Source organism: Cervus elaphus, chromosome 2, assembly GCF_910594005.1.
Source record: "Cervus elaphus chromosome 2, mCerEla1.1, whole genome shotgun sequence".
Taxonomy (NCBI): Eukaryota; Metazoa; Chordata; class Mammalia; order Artiodactyla; family Cervidae; genus Cervus; species Cervus elaphus.
The window spans coordinates 42,096,760-42,115,612 of record NC_057816.1 but is presented as its reverse complement, the minus strand read 5'-3'; the positions used below and the strand labels follow the sequence as shown (position 1 = coordinate 42,115,612).

Genomic DNA, 18,853 nt, shown 5'->3' with positions numbered 1-18,853 from the left:
ACTGGTCAAAAATAGAAATATGATAAAAATTCCAAGTAGAGGTAAAATAAGCAGATTTACCACTTTGTTACTGTTGTTGCTCTGTTGGTCGTTTTTTGCCACACCATGCGGGATCTTAGTTCCCCAGCCACGCATTGAATCCATGGCCCCTGTATCGACAGCATGGAGTCTTAACCACCGGACTGCCAGGGAAGTCTATAAGCAGCTTTATCTTTACATTTATTTTACTTATCTATTTTACCTTTTATTTATTTTATTCATTTACCTGGCTGCGCCAGGTCTCACTTGCAGCATGCAGGACCTTTAGCTGGGACATGTGGGGTCCAGCTCCCTGACCAGAGATTGAAGTCAGGCCCCATGCGTGGACAGCATGCAGTCTTAGCCACTGGAGCACCAGGGAAGTCCCAGCTTTATCTTTAATCGGAATGTAGAGGGCAAATGTTGGGACCTTCCAGTATGTTATTCTTAGCAAGTTTTCTGTTGCTATCTGTTTCATTTGAGGTTTAGTATGGAGCATATGTTTTTTAATCTCTAAAAGGGTAATAATAATTACTGTTCAAAACGCCTGTATGATTTGAAATAGATAACACATGTGACTGTGTGTATTAGAGTACCTGAACAAAGTTAAAGGGTCAACACATGTTGCTATTCTAACCAAATCATCAGCGGTCTTTTCATAAAAAAAACAACTGATACAATAACCAGTGACTTACATAGACCTTACTGAAGGTTTCAAGGGAAAAATAGAGAAAAGTGTTTACATGTCACTCCAACCACAAACCACAGAAAATCCTCAGTGGAGGACCTCTTCTTGGCCATATACTATTGGGGATTTCCTCTCTGATCTTTGAATAACTACCCAGGAGTAGAATGACTGGATTATACGATAGATGAAATTTTTTTAAAATTGCCAAAAATTTTACAAACTGATTGTACCATTTTACATTCCCATCTACAGTACATGAGAGTTTTGGTTTTTCCACATCTTTTTCAACTTTTGGTATAGTGAGTCTTTTAAAATTGTAGCCATTTTATATATTATATCTATAATGATCTTATATCTCTAGTACATAAAGAATTACTTAATAAGAAAAAAGCCAAAGATGGTCATGATTCTTGAATAAGCACTTAACTAAAACCAAAACAGCCAATTCACCTGCTGCAAGTAGGAGCAGGAAGATCCTAAGGAGAAAGATGAACCTTCCAATTAGGCCATGAAAGGAACAAGAGCAGTTTGTAACCAGTAGAATGCAGGGTTCCATGGCAATACTGTGAGTCCTGTTGAGGCAGTATTCAACAGGGTTGAAACAATTTTTCCCACACTGTTCAGTCTCTTGGGAATAGCAGTGGACAATCAGAGTCCAAGTCAGGGATAATGATTATTGCAAATTATTCAGGAAGGGGTATCAGGGTAGAATAACTGCTGAAAGAAGTAGTCCCCAAATTCTAGCGATTTACCTCAAAATAGAACTTGTTTCTCACTTGGCATGGAAGTGTAGGTCTGTGGATGGTTTCTGCTCCATAAAATCACTAGGGCACCCAGATCCTTTCATCTTGTCTCTCATGCAAGTCTTTCAGTTCTCTTTATTTATCCAGTGAGGCAGTAAAGATGCTAGGATTAGACATGGGGGGCTTTGATGAGCTAGGCTTGGATGTGCTTACTACTTATCTCTTCCACTGAAACTTCACTGGCCAGAACTTTATCAATGGTTTTATCTAAGTGCCAGGGGAAATGAACAAAGAAATCATACGTCCTGGAGATGAGGATAATAAAGCTACTGGTGACCATTTTAAGTCTCTGACACACAAGGCATAAATGAGGTACCAGAATGCTTTTCAGTATGAGATAAAAATAGCGACATAGGAATTTTTCAAGCTCAGTTCATATAGTGATGTGATGTATTTTTACATCTTAATCTCTCATTTCTCCTCCGAAAAGCTGATTCATGCCTCCACCTTCTTAACGTCCTTCTCACTTAATGCCCAGTCTCCCCTTTTATCTTATTCCTGGTCGCAGTCTTAGTTGTACATTAGCGTTCATGTTCCTCCATCAACTCTCAGCTCTGCGCCAAGAACTCACTTTTGTGCTTGAGTTCACTCCCACCACAGAGATCCATTCCACACCTGTGCTCAGGTAGTTGGTTTCCTCTGCTGTTTTCTTTGCCTTTTCAAAATTCTATTCACTCTTCCTTCAAGGCTCAGTTTAGTTCAAAGGACAATCCTCCAGGAAGCTTTTCCGTAAACAAGTACCTGGGCTAGAGACATGCTTTTTGATTCTAAATCATCCCTTTATTTATTTTATTCTTGGTTTGTGAACTCAAGAACTTTAAGGATCTTTTTTCATTCATTCATAGAAAATGAGTTGTTTTACATAAAAATGGTTAACTATTCAAACCTGGTATATAAAAGTACAAAATAGCTAGTGTATAATAGATACTCAAATATCCTAAATGATAGTTTTTCTGCTCAGAACTTTTTGGCATTTTTATCAATCCTTTCACATATTACCACATTTCTCTTGTGTTATTGGTGTCTAGGTACTTGTCCTTGCTTTGTATTGGATTTTGGATCATGAACACATGTTTTTTCTTGTGTGTGTATGTGTGTGTGAATTCTTAAATGTACTGAGCACATGTATTCATGGCACAGATCCAATAAATATGTTTTAATCAAAAAAGTTTTGGGATTCTCATCCTAAAAGGAGATGATGAAAAGACTTAAGCTAACATGTTAAGTATAAGAAACACACAAAAATTCTTTAACAAGAAAGTGTAAGTAAGCACAAAATATATTTCAGTAAACATGGAAATACTATAAAAACCCTATAATGTTACACAGATTACAAAGGATTACTATTACAAAGTAGAATAAAATTGAAGTTAAAAATTTATATTTTCCAGCTGCCATTAAGAGTCTGGCTTATAACTGCTATTTTATTGCTTTCCATCCCAGGAAGTGAGGCAGAATGATTCCCTCTTGGGAGAAATTGAACTTGTTGGTTATTTTCCACCAAAAAATTGCTTGATGGAGGCAAATAAAATTCTGCAACTACTCTTCTTTCCTAAATACCGCATGAAAGCCCCATGCATATCTGGTTTAAGCAAATAGAAAAACTTCAAAGTGAGACAGATTATGCCTGTAAACAGAAGAGAAATTTGACAAAAGATTCAGAAATTGAGGGTCCACAGCAAATTAAGTGGCCTTTAACATATGCTGTATATTTCAACAACATAGCTTTTTCCCACCACACATGAAGCTAAAAAAATAAATATAGCAAACCCTTGCATTGTATGTAATGTTCATCTTTGTATAGATCTTGTTTCCAAATTTGCTTTTCAGGAAGTTGATTTATAACTGTGAAATTGCTGTTCCTTGTGTATTTCTAAGAAACTAAAAGTTATCAAGTTAGCCCATGGAATTAAAAACTGGGCCTCAAATAAAGAATGACAACAACTAAAAATATTTCATGCCCTCATTTTTTGAAGCCTTGAAGCATTTTATTTGAAAGAGTTCAAGTTATGGCCCTAGTTGAAAATACTTCTTTCATTGCCATTTTATTCCACAGAGCATTAAACTAACATGGAATCTAGGTTGCTTCTGGTTAAGTAAAGATTGGAGGAAACAGAGACTTTTCAGATTTAGAGATCTCCTGCCAATGCTAGGGACTTCTGTAGTTAAACAAAATGCAAGAGTACCAGAAATGTTTATATAATCTAGCTAAAGTAGAGTATGATAATTGGCAGTAACACATTTAGGGCAAAATGTGTCTGCAGAGTGCACCCTCTTTTATATGCATGCACTGGCAATCCTTCAGTAACAACAGGGACTTATTAAGCTCCCACTCTGAGTGAAACCTAATGCTAAGAGGTGCTTTACAAATTGAGCCTGTTGACCAGAGTGCAATCCCCCAGCCCCTCCACCACTCACCAGACACAGACAATTTTATAACAGACATTCTGGAACCAGTAGTTTTGGGAAATGATATGGCCAGCTAAATCTACCAACCGGCTCATCTGGCCTTTTAGATACTAAGTCACTCTCACCCATCCATCCACTTGTTCAAAACTGTTCAAAGTATGTATTGACTTACTCTAAGTTAGGCCTTTCTTTCTTAAGGGAGGCAAAATAGATATGATTCCTTTTCTCATAATACTTCAGTAGAAGAGATAGTAAGTAAATAGTTGCCTAAATACCCAAAGAGTTGTTGACTGAAATAAGAACTATGGTAGAACCTTGAATAGCCAAAGTAATCTTGAGAAAGAAGAATGGAACTGGAGGAATCAACCTGCCTGACTTCAGGCTCTAATACAAAGCCACAGTCATCAAGACAGTATGGTACTGGCACAAAGACAGAAATATAGATCAATGGAACAAAATAGAAAGCCCAGAGATAAATCCACGAACCTATGGACACCTTATCTTTGACAAAGGAGGCAAGGATATACAATAGAAAAAAGACAACCTCTTTAACAAGTGGTGCTGGGAAAACTGGTCAACCACTTGTAAAAGAATGAAACTAGAACACTTTCTAACACCATACACAAAAATAAACTCAAAATGGATTAAAGATCTAAATGTAAGACCAGAAACTATAAAACTCCTAGAGGAGAACATAGGCAAAACACTCTCCAACATAAATCACAGCAGCATCCTCTATGACCCACCTCCCAGAATATTGCAAATAAAAGCAAAACTAAACAAATGGGACCTAATGAAACTTAAAAGCTTTTGCACTACAAAGGAAACTATAAGCAAGGTGAAAAGACAGCCCTCAGATTGGGAGAAAATAATAGCAAATGAAGAAACAGACAAAGGATTAATCTCAAAAATATACAAGCAACTCCTGAAGCTCAATTCCAGAAAAATAAATGACCCAATCAAAAAATGGGCCAAAGAACTAAACAGACATTTCTCCAAAGAAGACATACAGATGGCTAACAAACACATGAAAAGATGCTCAACATCACTCATTATCAGAGAAATGCAAATCAAAACCACAATGAGGTACCATTACACGCCAGTCAGGATGGCTGCTATCCAAAAGTCTACAAGCAATAAATGCTGGAGAGGGTGTGGAGAAAAGGGAACCCTCTTACACTGTTGGTGGGAATGCAAACTAGTACAGCCACTATGGAAAACAGTGTGGAGATTTCTTAAAAAACTGGAAATAGAACTGCCATATGACCCAGCAATCCCACTCCTGGGCATATACACTGAGGAAACCAGATCTGAAAGAGACACGTGCACCCCAATGTTCATCGCAGCACTGTTTATAATAGCCAGGACATGGAAGCAACCTAGATGCCCATCAGCAGATGAATGGATAAGGAAGCTGTGGTACATATACACCATGGAATATTACTCAGCCGTCAAAAAGAATTCATTTGAACCAGTTCTAATGAGATGGATGAAACTGGAGCCCATTATACAGAGTGAAGTAAGCCAGAAAGATAAAGAACATTACAGCATACTAACACATATATATGGAATTTAGAAAGATGGTAACGATAACCCTATATGCAAAACAGAAAAAGAGACACAGAAGTACAGAACAGACTTTTGAACTCTGTGGGAGAAGGTGAGGGTGGGATGTTTTGAAAGAACAGCATGTATATTATCTATGGTGAAACAGATCACCAGCCCAGGTGGGATGCATGAGACAAGTGCTCGGGCCTGGTGCACTGGGAAGACCCAGAGGAATCGGGTGGAGAGGGAGGTGGGAGGGGGGATCGGGATGGGGAATACGTGTAACTCTATGGCTGATTCATATCAATGTATGACAAAACCCACTGAAATGTTGTGAAGTAATTAGCCTCCAACTAATAAAATAAATAAATAAATTAAAAAAAAATAATAAAGCATACATTAGAAAAAAAAAAAAAGAAAGGTATCATATCCTATGAGAGAGACTAACAGTGAGGTTTAACTTAGTTTGGGAACTTAGGGGGAAAAAAGAACTTTAAGAAAATAGCATTTCAATTGGGTATTTAAGAATGATTAGGAGTTGGTCAAATAAGAAATGGGAGTAGAGAGTACAGTATCCTGGGAGGAAGCTCTCGAGTTGAATGTGTCTAGGCACTGAGAAAGTGAAAGAGGACTAGTGAGGAGATAGTTCAGCAAACAGAGGAAGAGCCGGATCATGAAAGGCTCAATACATCTTTCAGAGAGGTTTTAGACATTTTCTTAAAACTACTGAAGACTAAAGTTCAGGTTTATCTTTTGAAAAAACTCACTCTGGATGCTGGTGAGATGAAAGTAGATGAGGGGGTCCAGAGAAGCTCTGCATATTAAACAAGAGATAATGATGGTCTCTTGAACCATAGTGGTGGCAGAGTTGAGAGATATTTCTCACCGAAAATAGAGAAGACTTGATCTATGTATAATGTTGCTTAATACACTATTGTATAACACAGAAAGTAATCTGGAAATTACTTAAAGGACCATCTATAGTGTTAAATTTGGTAATTCTTACAGTAGATTACTAGGAAGTGATTACAAATAATAATATACATCTATATTTATTAACTGGACATATGTCTATAACATGTTGAGTGCAAACAAGACAGGTATGCACTATGAGCCTGTGTGTATTATTAAGGTCAAACTAAGAGGGTTTGCATAAAGAGATATCTAAAAAATTGGCCATAACCTATAGAAGATGAAATTTCCAATGATTTGTAATTACTTCTTTAAATGTTTTTGTATTGTTTGAATCTTTTACCATCAGAATATATAACATTTATAATCAGAATATTCAATAAGGCTTTCTGTATTTTTATTTTAATAACAACAAATGAAGCTACAGAAGGTTTAATGATTTCGGAGTCACCTCCAAAATGATTCCCAATGAACCTCACCTCCTGATAGTCACGCTCTTCTATAAGCTACTTCCACATTGAGTCAAATTGGCCAGCATGACCAATGGAATGTTACAAAAGTGACCATGTATGACTACTGAGGTTAGATCATAAAAGGCACTGTGACTTCTGCCTTGGTGTCTCAGATCACTCTTCCTGGGGAAAGCTAGCAACTCTGCCATGAGTGCACTCAAGCAGCCCTTTGAAGAAGCCCATGTGGAGAAGAATTGGGCTTCACATCAACAGCTAGGACCAACTTGCAAACCATGTGAATGAACCAACTTCAAAGGAGATTTTTCTGCCCCAGTCAAGCTTTCAGATCAGTGCAGTCTCAGCTGACATCTGACTATGTGCTTACGAGAATTCCCAAGCCAGAATTGCCCAGCCAAGCTACATCTGAATTATTGAATGACAGAAATTGTGAGATAACATATGGTTATTGTTGTTTTAAACTACTAACTTGCTACACTGCAATAGATAATTAATAGGGTGACAGATTAAATATTGTAACTGAGAAAGATGGAGCTATCAAGGATAATTCCTAGATTTCTGGCTTGCATAGCTGGTTTAACATGCTTTTATAGATAATAGAGGGAATGACCTATTTTTGAAGGTAGAACAAATTTTGCTTTATTTTTTATGGATCTGAGGTACCTTTGGGACATCTAGTAATTATAAATATCAGGATTCTTAGTTGAAAGCAAAGTAAGCAAGCTTTGTCTGGTTTATGCAGAAAATAACTTGCTGGGGAAAAAAATCTTTGGAAGAAAATATGGAAAAACATCTACATGAACTCAATTGTTTCTTAATTAGGACAAAAAAGCACTGAACATACAGAATAACTTGAAAATTCTCTTCTTTAAAAATTTTTTTTATAAAATGACATCATTAAGAGAATGAAAAGATAAAAGCAATCCCCAGATTGAGACAAGATATTATATATCTCAAAGGAATCATATCCAGAAAGCATTAAAAAACCTACAAATAGTTACATACATGTGTTAAGAAAGCAATATGTGCAGAATATACAAGAAAACCTACGGATTAATGGGAAAAAGAGAGCTCTCAAGAGAGACATGATCACAGGCTATCCAAGTGGAAAATATACAAATGAAGAGACGCTCAATTTCACTGTTGCTAAAAAATTAAATGTTTATATCTCCCCTCCAAATTCGTTTATTGAAACGCTAATCCTCAGCTTGCTGGTATTTGGAGATGTGGCCTTTGGGAGGTGGAGGCGATTGGTTCATGAGGGTGGAGCCTTCATTACGGCATTAGCATCCTCATAAAGAGACAGAGATCTTGTTTCCCCTCTCTAAATCATGTGAGAATAGAGGGAGAAAGTGGCTGTCTATAAGCCAGGAAGTGGTCTTTCCCCAAACACTGGATCTGCAAAAACCATAATCTTAGACTTACCCTCCAAAACTATGAGAAATAAATGATTTTCATTTAAGCCACCCACCTGGTATACGGTGATTTTGTTATAGCAGTTGGAACAAAGACAATTGCTTATAGAGGAAATCTGAAATAAGTTCATTCAACAAAACTACCTAGTCACCAGAGTGGCTAAAATGTAAATGTTGATTTAAAATGTTGATGACAGTACACAGGAACTGGGGTGCTTATACACTTTAACAAAAGAGTGAATTGTAATAATCACTTTAGAGAACTGTTTGGAAATGTCTAACTGAACATTCAAAAACCCTATGACTCAGCAATTCCACTCATAAATATGTATCCAATTGAATCACATACGTATTTTCACCAAAAGATAAATACAGGCAAGTTCAAAACAATACTGTTGGAAATAATGGTGGACATAGTCCCTCTCTATGAGAAATATCAATAACCTCAGATATGCAGATGACAGCACCCTTATGGTAGAAAGTGAAGAAGAACTAAAGAGCCCTCTTGATGAAAGTGAAAGAGGAGAGTGAAAAAGTTGGCTTAAAGCTCAACGTTCAGAAAACTAAGATCATGGCATCCAGTCCCATCACTTCATGGCAAATAGATGGGGAAACAGTGGAAACAGTGGCTGAATTTATTTTTCTGGGCTCCAAAATCACTGCAGATGGTGATTGCAGCCATGAAATTAAAAGACACTTGCTCCTTGGAAGGAAAGTTATGACAAACCTAGACAGCATATTAAAAAGCAAAGACATCAGTTTGCCAACAAAGGTCCATCTAGTCAAGGCTATGGTTTTTCCAGTAGTCATGTATGGATGTGAGAGTTGGACTATACAGAAAGCTGAGCACCGAAGAATTGATGCTTTTGAACTGTGGTGTTGGAGAAGACTCTTGAGAGTCCCTTGGACTGCAAGGAAATCCAACCAGTCCATTCTAAAGGAGATCAGTCCTGGGCGTTCATTGGAGGGCCTGATGTTGGAGCTGAAACTCCAATACTTTGGCCACCTGATGTGAAGAACTGACTCATTTGAAAAGACCCTGATGCTGGGAAAGATTGAGGGCAGGAGGAGAAGGGGACGACAGAGGATGAGATGGTTGGAAGGCATCACCGACACAATGGACATGGGTTTGGGTAGACTCCAGGAGTTGGTGATAGACAGGAAAGACTGGCATGTTGTGGTTTATGGGGTCGCAAAGAGTCGGACACGACTGAGCGACTGAACCGAACTGAACCAAACTAGTTCCTCTCCGGCAACTACTCAGATGTATACAGGAAAATGGATTAATAAACTGTGTATTCTCACCTCATGGTAAATATAAACCAATAAGTAATGAATCGACAACCACCTGCAAAAATGTGGGTGAATCCCAAGTATATAATGTTATGTGAAAGAAGTCAGACGCCAAGGACATATATTGTATGGAACTATTCATACAGAGTTCAAATCTGTGATTTCACAAGTCATGGTTACGTTTACCTTTGTAAGAGAGGCTGTGAAAGGAAGTAGGCATAAAGGATGCTTCCAGGAGTGTCGATTACATCTTCATTATTTTTTAGTTTGTAGTCATTTCATTAAGTGTTGGTCCTTTATTGGACTGGAACCTGGTGGTCTGGAGTCGACGATGAGATAGTGAAAGAAGGAAAGAGGCTAATATTCCCTGGGTCATGCAGCTGGCTTTCACACTCGAGGGAATCAGCCAGAAATAGAGAGAGAGAGAGATAGAGAGAGAGAGAAAGACAGACAAAGGGACCCAAGCTCTGATGGAGCAAAGGTGTTTTAATCAACATGGTGTGGGCATATACACTGTTTTACAAAGTAATTATTCTCAGCAAAAATGAAGATTAAAATTCCAGACTTACAAAACATAAGGCGATCCATATTAAAGACAGAGAGTTGTAAACAATCACTTTTACCATATGGTTCATAAGAAGGAAGAGGGTACTTAGCACCGTATTGAAAAACTAATGAAGGAAATGCCTGGATTCCTCAGCACCAGGAGAGGCTTGCCCCTCCTCTTAATTCCTGAATATTCAGGAATTAATAAGGAACAGAGGATTTATGACAGATCCAAAACAGTGCACAGGAAGCCTCCTGTTAAATGCTTCCTGACAATTCCCCTTATCTTATTATATTTGTAAAAAAAAAAGTATTGACCAAATGAGTTTGGTTAGTATTAACCAATCTTATAGAAAGGTGACAATAAACAACAAATATAATTATCAAGACAATCACCAAAGTTACAGTTCCAGACCCGATGCTGTGAGTAATACTTTGAAACCATCCTTGTGGGTCTAGCCCAGACAATCAATCAGCGAGCTGTTTAGCTAAAGTTTTCAAATTAGTGGAAGAGGGCAGATGTTTAGAAAAAGTTTCAAGGATTTCATTTTGCAGTAATTGTACATTCAGAGAGGCATTATCATGTAAATGAAATTTGATTTGTTCCCAGCTGTAGGCACTATGATTGAATTGAACAGGAGTCACACAAAATTGGAGAAGGCAATGGCAACCCACTCCAGCACTCTTGCCTGGGAAATCCCATGGACGGAGGAGCCTGGTTGGCCGAAGTTCATGGGGTCGCTAAGAGTCAGACACGATTGAGCGTCTTCACTTTCACTTTTCACTTTCATGCATTGGAGAAGGAAATGGCAACCCACTCCAGTGTTCTTGCCTGGAGAATCCCAGGGACGGGGGAGCCTGGTGGGCTGCCGTCTATGGGGTCGCACAGAGTTGGACAGGACTGAAGTGATTTAGCAGCAGCAGCAACACAAAATTTGCAAGTTACAAAATGTAAAGTCTTATTAAATTGTAAATTTGCTATGGCCATAACAAAAGGAAATGGGACACAGGCCTGTATAAAATATGACTGATTATAGTGAAAGAAACAGATACTATGACCAAGACTGGTCTCTGTGAAATGTCCGGTCTAAGTCCCAAGTTCTTCGGTGCTGGCAGCAAGTTTCCATATGTCCCATTGTTCAGGCCCAATTTGTTTACTGAGGACGATTCGAGGAGGAGGAGGGGGAGGGGGTGTCATTCCACTGTCAAGCCAGCCAAGAAGCCCTTTGTCATGGTAATGTTTTATTAGTAACCTTTTACATAATGTTTTTTGTTCTTTCCCTAACTCTTTCCCTAAACTTTCAGTAGTGTAAACGTGGTTCACAAAGGGCAGCAATGTCCGAAAGTCTTCTTTTGGAGGCAGGACGAAAGCCCAAGTTTGTCGGCTAATGTTTATGCACAATTTTCCTGGGCCCAGGCAATGGAAGGACTTCATAGCCTAAAGAAATGTTAATTAGTTTTCCCTCCTTCCCAGGGTATAAGGGTTCCAGAGAGGGGGCATATGGCTGGAGTCATTGGTTGATATGATCCGTCTTTTCTCCATGCATTTTATGACCTATAATAAAGGGGGGTTGGGTAAGTAAGCCCAGTTAAGTTTGGGAGGCACAGGCTAGCAGGCTGAGCATTGCCAGGAAAATGTATTCAGGACTCTGAGGCATTCCCTGCTGAGAGAACAAATTTTCAGCTCGATTAGTAAGGGTTTTTATTTGTCCCCAAGTGGGGAGATCATAGGGTTGTTGCCACCGAAGGTGGCACTTTCTGAAGATCTTTAGAGCCGCCATGGCCCGTGTTGGAATTTCTTCTTCCTGGGGTTCTTGTTGTTTTGTCTCCATTTTGAATCCCGGGGGCCCCCTTGGGTTGAATTTTCCAAGGAAAAAGTTTGTTGAATCCATCTGGGGAAACACAAGCATATCCCTTTCCCTGTAAGATTAATTTCCCAGATTTCCATTGTTTATTGAACCTGTCTTGATACCAAATGGGCAGAGGAAGAGAAGTGTCCTTCAATTTCTTCAAAATGTCCTTCTGCCCTTGTTAAAATATTTCCCTGTGGTAGGTTTAAAAAATTTAAAACAAATAAAGCTGTATTAACAATAGTTATAGGTTTAAAAAATATCTTATGTTGGAATCTAGTAAAGTCTGCTTTAGATAAGGAAGACAGTAGTGTTCCTGTGTATTCCTCCTTTTTAAATTTTTTTACTTGTAACTTTAGTTTGTGATGTGCTCGTATGTGTGTAATATGAATGGGAGAAGTGCAGTTTTTAATAACAAATTGTGGTTCAAAAAGAGTTGTTGAATAATAGTTGATTGGAGTTTATGGTGGAGGTTTTTATATTTTTTAATATAAAAACTGAATATATAGAATCAGAGACTATATTAATGGGGTAAGGATGTAGGCAAATAACTTGAATAAGAACATATAATTTATTTTGTTGAGCAGAATGAAATTTAGTATAAAAGACTTTATATTTTTTAAGAGACCAGAATGAAGCTTTGGCATTTTTAGTCTCATCTATATAAAAATCTTCAGCTTGTGGTATAGGCTGTGAGCTGATAATAAATTTAGAAAATTTATTTTCTAAATAATATGTGGAAAATAATAAATTTAGTATTTTTGAAGAAATTTTACAGCTTACCAGAAGGATAATGAAATGAAATTTCTACAAAATATTTTGGAAAAGCTATTTGGAAATCGGTAGAAGTTTATAATGTGTTTTTAATTTGAGATTTATTTGTAATCAAGTTTTCTTAAAGTATAAAGGAGATAGAGAAAGCTTCTGACAGATATCAATAAGAAGGGAAAGAGTGTCCCCCTGCTAGTCTTTAGCCAGATGTCATATAACTACCAGCAGTCTGCTAATTAGAAAAAGGAAATGTCTCAAAACTCAGAGAATAGCACCAGGCCCCTCACCCACAACATGCATTTTGAGATAACCTTGGCACCAGGTGAGTTGTCCCGGGCCATAAAATGAGTGACATGAATCTTGAAGAAAGGCAGATTATCATATAAATAGTTTTGTTTACATAGATTAGGGGAACAATATCTGAGTATAACATACTAGTTTGTCAGATAGGTTCTGAGCCTTTAGGAGGAACTGACTTGAAGACAGAGTCTGGGGTAAATGTATAGCATATTAACATAGCTTAAGACAAATATTTTTAGGAGAAAAATGCATTGGTTAACTCAGGGTTTGAGAATAGTTAACTTCAAGTGAAACCAGGTGTCATTATGGCAACACAGTATTTTAAGAGAAAGCTCTTTTTAAAGTTGTATAGAGAAGGAAAAAAATATATCGCTAGGTTTTTTTGTTTGTTTGTTTTTTGCATTTTTTTGTTTTTGTTTTTGTTTTTTTTGCCACTTAAGAGAGATAAAAATGTCTGACACTTGCAGCCTATTTTCTCCATTTGGAGACCCCTGGCCTTTTTGCCTGTTAAGTCAAACTAGATTGGCCAAGTAAAAGATCAAAGGTCTGTGGGGACAGGGGCCCAAAAAATCTGGTAGGTATTCTAGAGGGGACTGCTCGAGGGTAAAGGAGAAAGTCATTTAGGGCTGGTATATCAACGGCAGCACTGCCGGATGTTTAGGGTTTGAGGGAAAAGATGGAATTTGCCCCTGGTTTTTGTTGAAGGGGATCTGAGGGGGTCTCTTGCTTAGAGTTTTCCAGAATAGGTTTTCCTTCAATGTCAAATTTAGATTTACTCTCTTTGGCCCAAGTATTTTTTTTTATTGCAGCAGGGGCAGACTTTTGGAGGTTTTTTGTTTTTGTTTTTGTTTTTTTTTGTTTTTTTTTTTTAGCTTTCTTAGGGCAGCCTCTCTTTAAATGGTTTTTATCTCTACATCTAAGGCAACCTTCATTTCCCATTTTTAAGGCAGCAACCATTGTTTCAGCTAGCATTTACATCTTTTTGACTTTTTGATCCTATATTGCCACAAGCCTTCACACAATAAAAAATAGTCCCTCTCTCATGAATTGGGGCTATAGCCCTTTGACATTTCTGATTTGCATTTTCATAAACAGGTAACTTTTTTTAGTTGTCTTTTAGCTTTTTTCTTTCTTTCTTTTTTTTTTTTATTACAGTATGGGCTTAAGGGAGTCGTTGCCAGAATCATTAGGTTCTATCAAGGGAGAGACTTCGGGATTTGTGCCCACTGGCAGGGGAGGAGTGCTTGGAGCAATGGGGGCAGGGTTAGTAGGAAAATTTTGAAATATCTTATGTTGTTTTAACTGGGCCTTTTGTAAGGCTTCATCATCTAATTCATATTCATGTAATAAGTGTTCTGCTTGTTGCCAAATATCAGGAGGGCTAGAATTACCTTGGAATGGTAGAATCACAGCTTCAATGAGAGCCCATTGGGACCAGAAATCTATTGGAATATTTTTTCCCTGTCTGATGGCTCGTACCCAACGCCAAAATTTTAAATCAAAACTACCATCATCAGGGGACCAAGGGTTACATTTAACCACTGTCTGAAGGCAAGCCTCTATTCACTGGTGTGAAACAGAAAATCCCTGAACTTTAAATGAGTGATGAAGTAAAGTAGAAAAGTGAGGGGGCTTTCCAGCCGAGTGACCTATGTCTTAGTACTTATCGGCCTCAATAGGCCCTCTGGGCCCACTCTGTCTGAATCTGCCACGTGTACCAGAGTCCCTGTTCGGGCGCCACTTGTCGGTCCTTTAATGGACCGGAACCTGGGTCCGGAGTCGACGATGAGATAGTGAAAGAAGGAAAGAGGCTGATATTCCCTGGGTTATGCAGCTGGCTTTCACGCTCGAGGGAATCAGCCAGAAATAGAGAGAGAGAGAGAAAGAAAGAAAGATAGACACGGACACCCAAGCTCTGATGGAGCAAAGGTGTTTTAATCAACATGGTGTGGGCATATATACTGTCTTACAGGTAATTATTCTCAGCAAAGATGAAGATTAAAATTTCAGATTCACAAAACATAAGGCGATCCATATTAAAGACAGAGAGTTGTAAACAATCACTTTTACCATATGGTTCATAAGAAGGAAGAGGGTACTTATCACCGTATTGAAAAACTAATGAAGGAAATGCCTGGATTCCTCAGCCCTGGGAGAGGCTTGCCCCTCCTCTTAATTCCTGAATATTCAGGAATTAATAAGCAACAGAGGATTTATGACAGATCCAAAACAGCACACAGAAAGCCTCCTGTTAAATGCTTCCTGACAATTAAGCCTATACACTTAGAATTTGGTCACTTGTCTTTATCAGTGTTATGTTTCAGTAAAGAGTTTACAAGCAAAGAAAATGTTATCTAGTAGCTCACAGAATCACCACTCTGGCACAGAGCCAGGTCCATGAATACAGATTCAGGAACAATGGCCAAAACTATGCCATAGAACTGGTCCATGAGAAGCCAGTTATGGACACTGTCGAGTGCACCCTTGACCTTATGAACTCTGAACACGTTCTGAAGTCCTGTCACCAACTCCACCATAGCTGGTAGATCATTTTTCCCCTTGACACCACAGCCAGAGAAATGTCTCACAAATTTTGATTCCTTATGTCACCAGTTCTCCATTCAAAGTCTGTGACAGATACATCAGGTTGATGGATCCTATGACATGTCCCCATTTTCTCACTACCAGGAAATATGGAAAAACAAGGATTTGGAACTTTAAACTCTTATTGCAGGACAAGGGCTATCTCTCTTAATTTTCTCAAGTAAGAAAAGAGGGTTCCCATAGTGGGAAGTTAAAAGCGAGTTAGATTTTAACTATAATTTGTCATGTGGTAGCAGGGATTTGTCAGGATTTGAGTCTGTAACTTGAAGGAGTAATCTTGGCTGGAGATAAAAATTTGGAATTAGTGACACATAACTATTATTGACCCCAAGGGATGAATTATATCATTAAGAATATAGAAAGATAGGAAGAGATTTCAGATCTGGCTCTGAGGAATTTCAACATATGATAGAAAGTAAACACGGATGAGCTGGCAGGCTGACAGGGAGGTCAGGATTAAAAATAGAGGAGTGGAAGGGGGGGGGGGTTGTCACAGAAGAGAAGGAGGTCCTTCAAGAAAGAGGGAGAATTTAATTGGGTCAGATGATGTCAAAAAGATAATTAAAACCAGGTGCCAAAAAATGTACATTCATTACAGAGACATGGAAGTTACTGGTGAGTATAACAGTGCTGTTTTCAGGCAGTGACAATGTAGAAACTGGAAAGACAGATTAGAATAGACGGGAAAGTGACTGGGGGAGGCGGCAAAGAATGAAGACAAGTATAAATAACTATTTTGAAAAGTTTAATGATGAAGGAAAGTAGCAAAACTTTCTTGACTGCCTCTTCTGTCTCCAATAATATACTGCCAGCCATCCTTATACTTCATAATAATTTATAACCCAGGACAATGCTCTCCTTTTAAGGTTCTGACTTCCCTCCCTAGAAACTCTATAGGGGGCATTCCCGTGTTAATTTTGCTCTTCATACTTTTACGATCTAAGGGGTTGACAATAAATATTTTTAAATAAATGTACCAGTGTTTTATGGTATTGATAAAACTTTCACAGGGATCTTGAAAAGTACATGGTGAGAAAACTGAGACTCATAAAGTTTACATAACACTTTCACATAGCTGTGAGTGGAAACCAAGATTCAAATTATGCTACACTAACGCCTGAAAAATTTCACATGTAATTGTGAAATTACATTACATCATCCACACGGTCATGATTCTTCATTTCCAGGTGTTGCCCCTTCATGCCTAGGTGCAAGGAAGGAAACAGAAGAAGATGCCAAGAACCAAAGATGTACACTAGATAAGCATGCTACATTATATTAAGGACACACTGCTTTCTGGGAAGATCCTCCCTGAAGCCTCCTAATAAAATCTTGGCCAGGCTACTAGCATTAAAATGGAGATCGTGACATCAAATTTTCTGAGGACATGGTCATCCTGAATAAAACTGAGGTGGTGCTGGTAATGAAGAAGGGAAGGACCAGTATTGGGCTCACACCTAGAAGCAACTATCTCAGCACATAATCAGAAAATCAGATTGTGAAAATGATCACTGAGAACATTCTTTGTCAGAGGTATGAATACAACAGAACAAACTTTTCTACACCAGTAAAATAGAGAACCCTTTTCTCTGTCAGTTGGACACCTGTTGAAGTGCAGTTGAAGTATTATAATACTGACAATTTCATTCACTGCCTTGACGTGGCTCAGAGGGTCCCCAGGGTCTAGCAGTTCCTCACTTACCTGATATGCCTCCTGCCGAGCAGGAAACTCTCCTCACTCAGCTGGATTCCCTGGTGGCTGGACCAGCTGCATGCTACCTCAATCTTGCTGCTCTGCTTCCTGTAATCTGGGAAATTATTCAACCTAGTCAGTTACGTTCTCCTGCAGGAACCAAGGGTACCTATCTTCATCCTCTAGAGCCTGCCTCCCACCACCCCTACGTATTCACTCTCCTCCCAAGTGTGACCCTTGTGGCCCTGCACGGCCAGTAATGTCCTCCTCCCCCTGCTGTGGGTGCATGTGACTAATAAACAGCTGTCGATCTCATTTGTCCAGAGTTGGGTGTCCTGTGTCTGATTACCTTGTATTACTTAGGGTAGGGGAATCTCTCCTTCCCAACAGAATGAGTCAGAGGTGATCTAAACAGTGGAACAATAGAAAATTGCTAAAATTCGACAGTTTTGACCTGCAAAAATGAAAAGTTTATATGATTCAGCCTAGTAACTGGCTTACATTAGTGACCATGCCCTATCAAAGCAAGAAAATTCTTAAATATTGAAATAATTCCAGTTCAATAAGATGATCATCCTGGGCATGTGGAAAGAGACTATATGAAGGAGCCAACATTCCTCTTGCTCTCTCAGTAAGTAGAACATATGGATTCTTGAATTTCTCTTTCTCTCACTCTTGGTCTCACTCCATTTCTGTATATATATGTTTACATTTAGGTATGTGTGTATAGGGCTTGCCAGGTGGCACTAGTGGTAAAGAACACACCTGCAATGCAGGAGACATAAGAGAGGCAGGTTCAATCCCTGGGTCAGGAAGATCCCCTGGAGGAGGGCATGGCAACCCACTCCAGTGTTCTTGCCTAGAGAATCCCAGGGACAGAGGAGCCTGGTGGGCTACAGTCCATGGGGTCACAAAGAGTCGGACACAACTGAAGCAACTTAGCACACATACACACGTGTGTGTATATGTATGTATCTTGCTAACCATTTCTCTGTATCTCTCTTCCCAGTGCATTTGATTAATGTCAGGTAACTGCAATTCCTTGAGAAACAATGAATATTGTACCCACCACTGTAAAAGTTGATTCATGCTTTACAGGAAATTCAAGAGTCTTGTGAAGGTACATATGATTGTTGTAAAGTTGTTATTCTAGTACTACAAGTTTGAACATCTGTTTAGAGGAATTTAGGGAGATTCAGGGAATTAAATTATTCTCTTGTCCTGGAAAATCATTGAGAGAGCTGTGTCTGTCTCAGGAAATGGCAAAAGGAAGCAACCAGAAGTCTATGATAGAGTGGACATGATGAACACCTTTCACTTCATGGGCATGAAGATTACCCCCATCTTAAACACTCTACATGAAACAAGATAGATAGACAGGGATAGAGACATTTCAAAAATTCTGAGGGAAAAAAAAAAAATTCTGAGGGAAATTCTTCTTGTCTAAAACTTGTCTTTAGTTGCTTTTGAATGATTCCTTCAGGGAATATAGACACCATCCCAAATGAACAAACAGAGTTTGAATGTAAATAT

At 38.6% G+C, this 18,853-nt stretch overlaps 1 long non-coding RNA gene across 1 annotated transcript in view; it reads right to left on the bottom strand.

Moving 5' to 3' along the window:
* LOC122676880 overlaps nucleotides 1-17,729 on the bottom strand; it is a 42,534-nt gene extending 24,805 nt beyond the window's left edge. Inside the window, exons 1-2 of the long non-coding RNA XR_006335656.1 lie at nucleotides 17,670-17,729; nucleotides 17,330-17,435 (exon numbers count right to left, since the gene is read on the bottom strand). This is a non-coding gene — a long non-coding RNA (uncharacterized LOC122676880). The remainder of the gene's footprint in view (nucleotides 1-17,329; nucleotides 17,436-17,669) is intronic.
* Nucleotides 17,730-18,853: the final 1,124 nt, after the last annotated feature.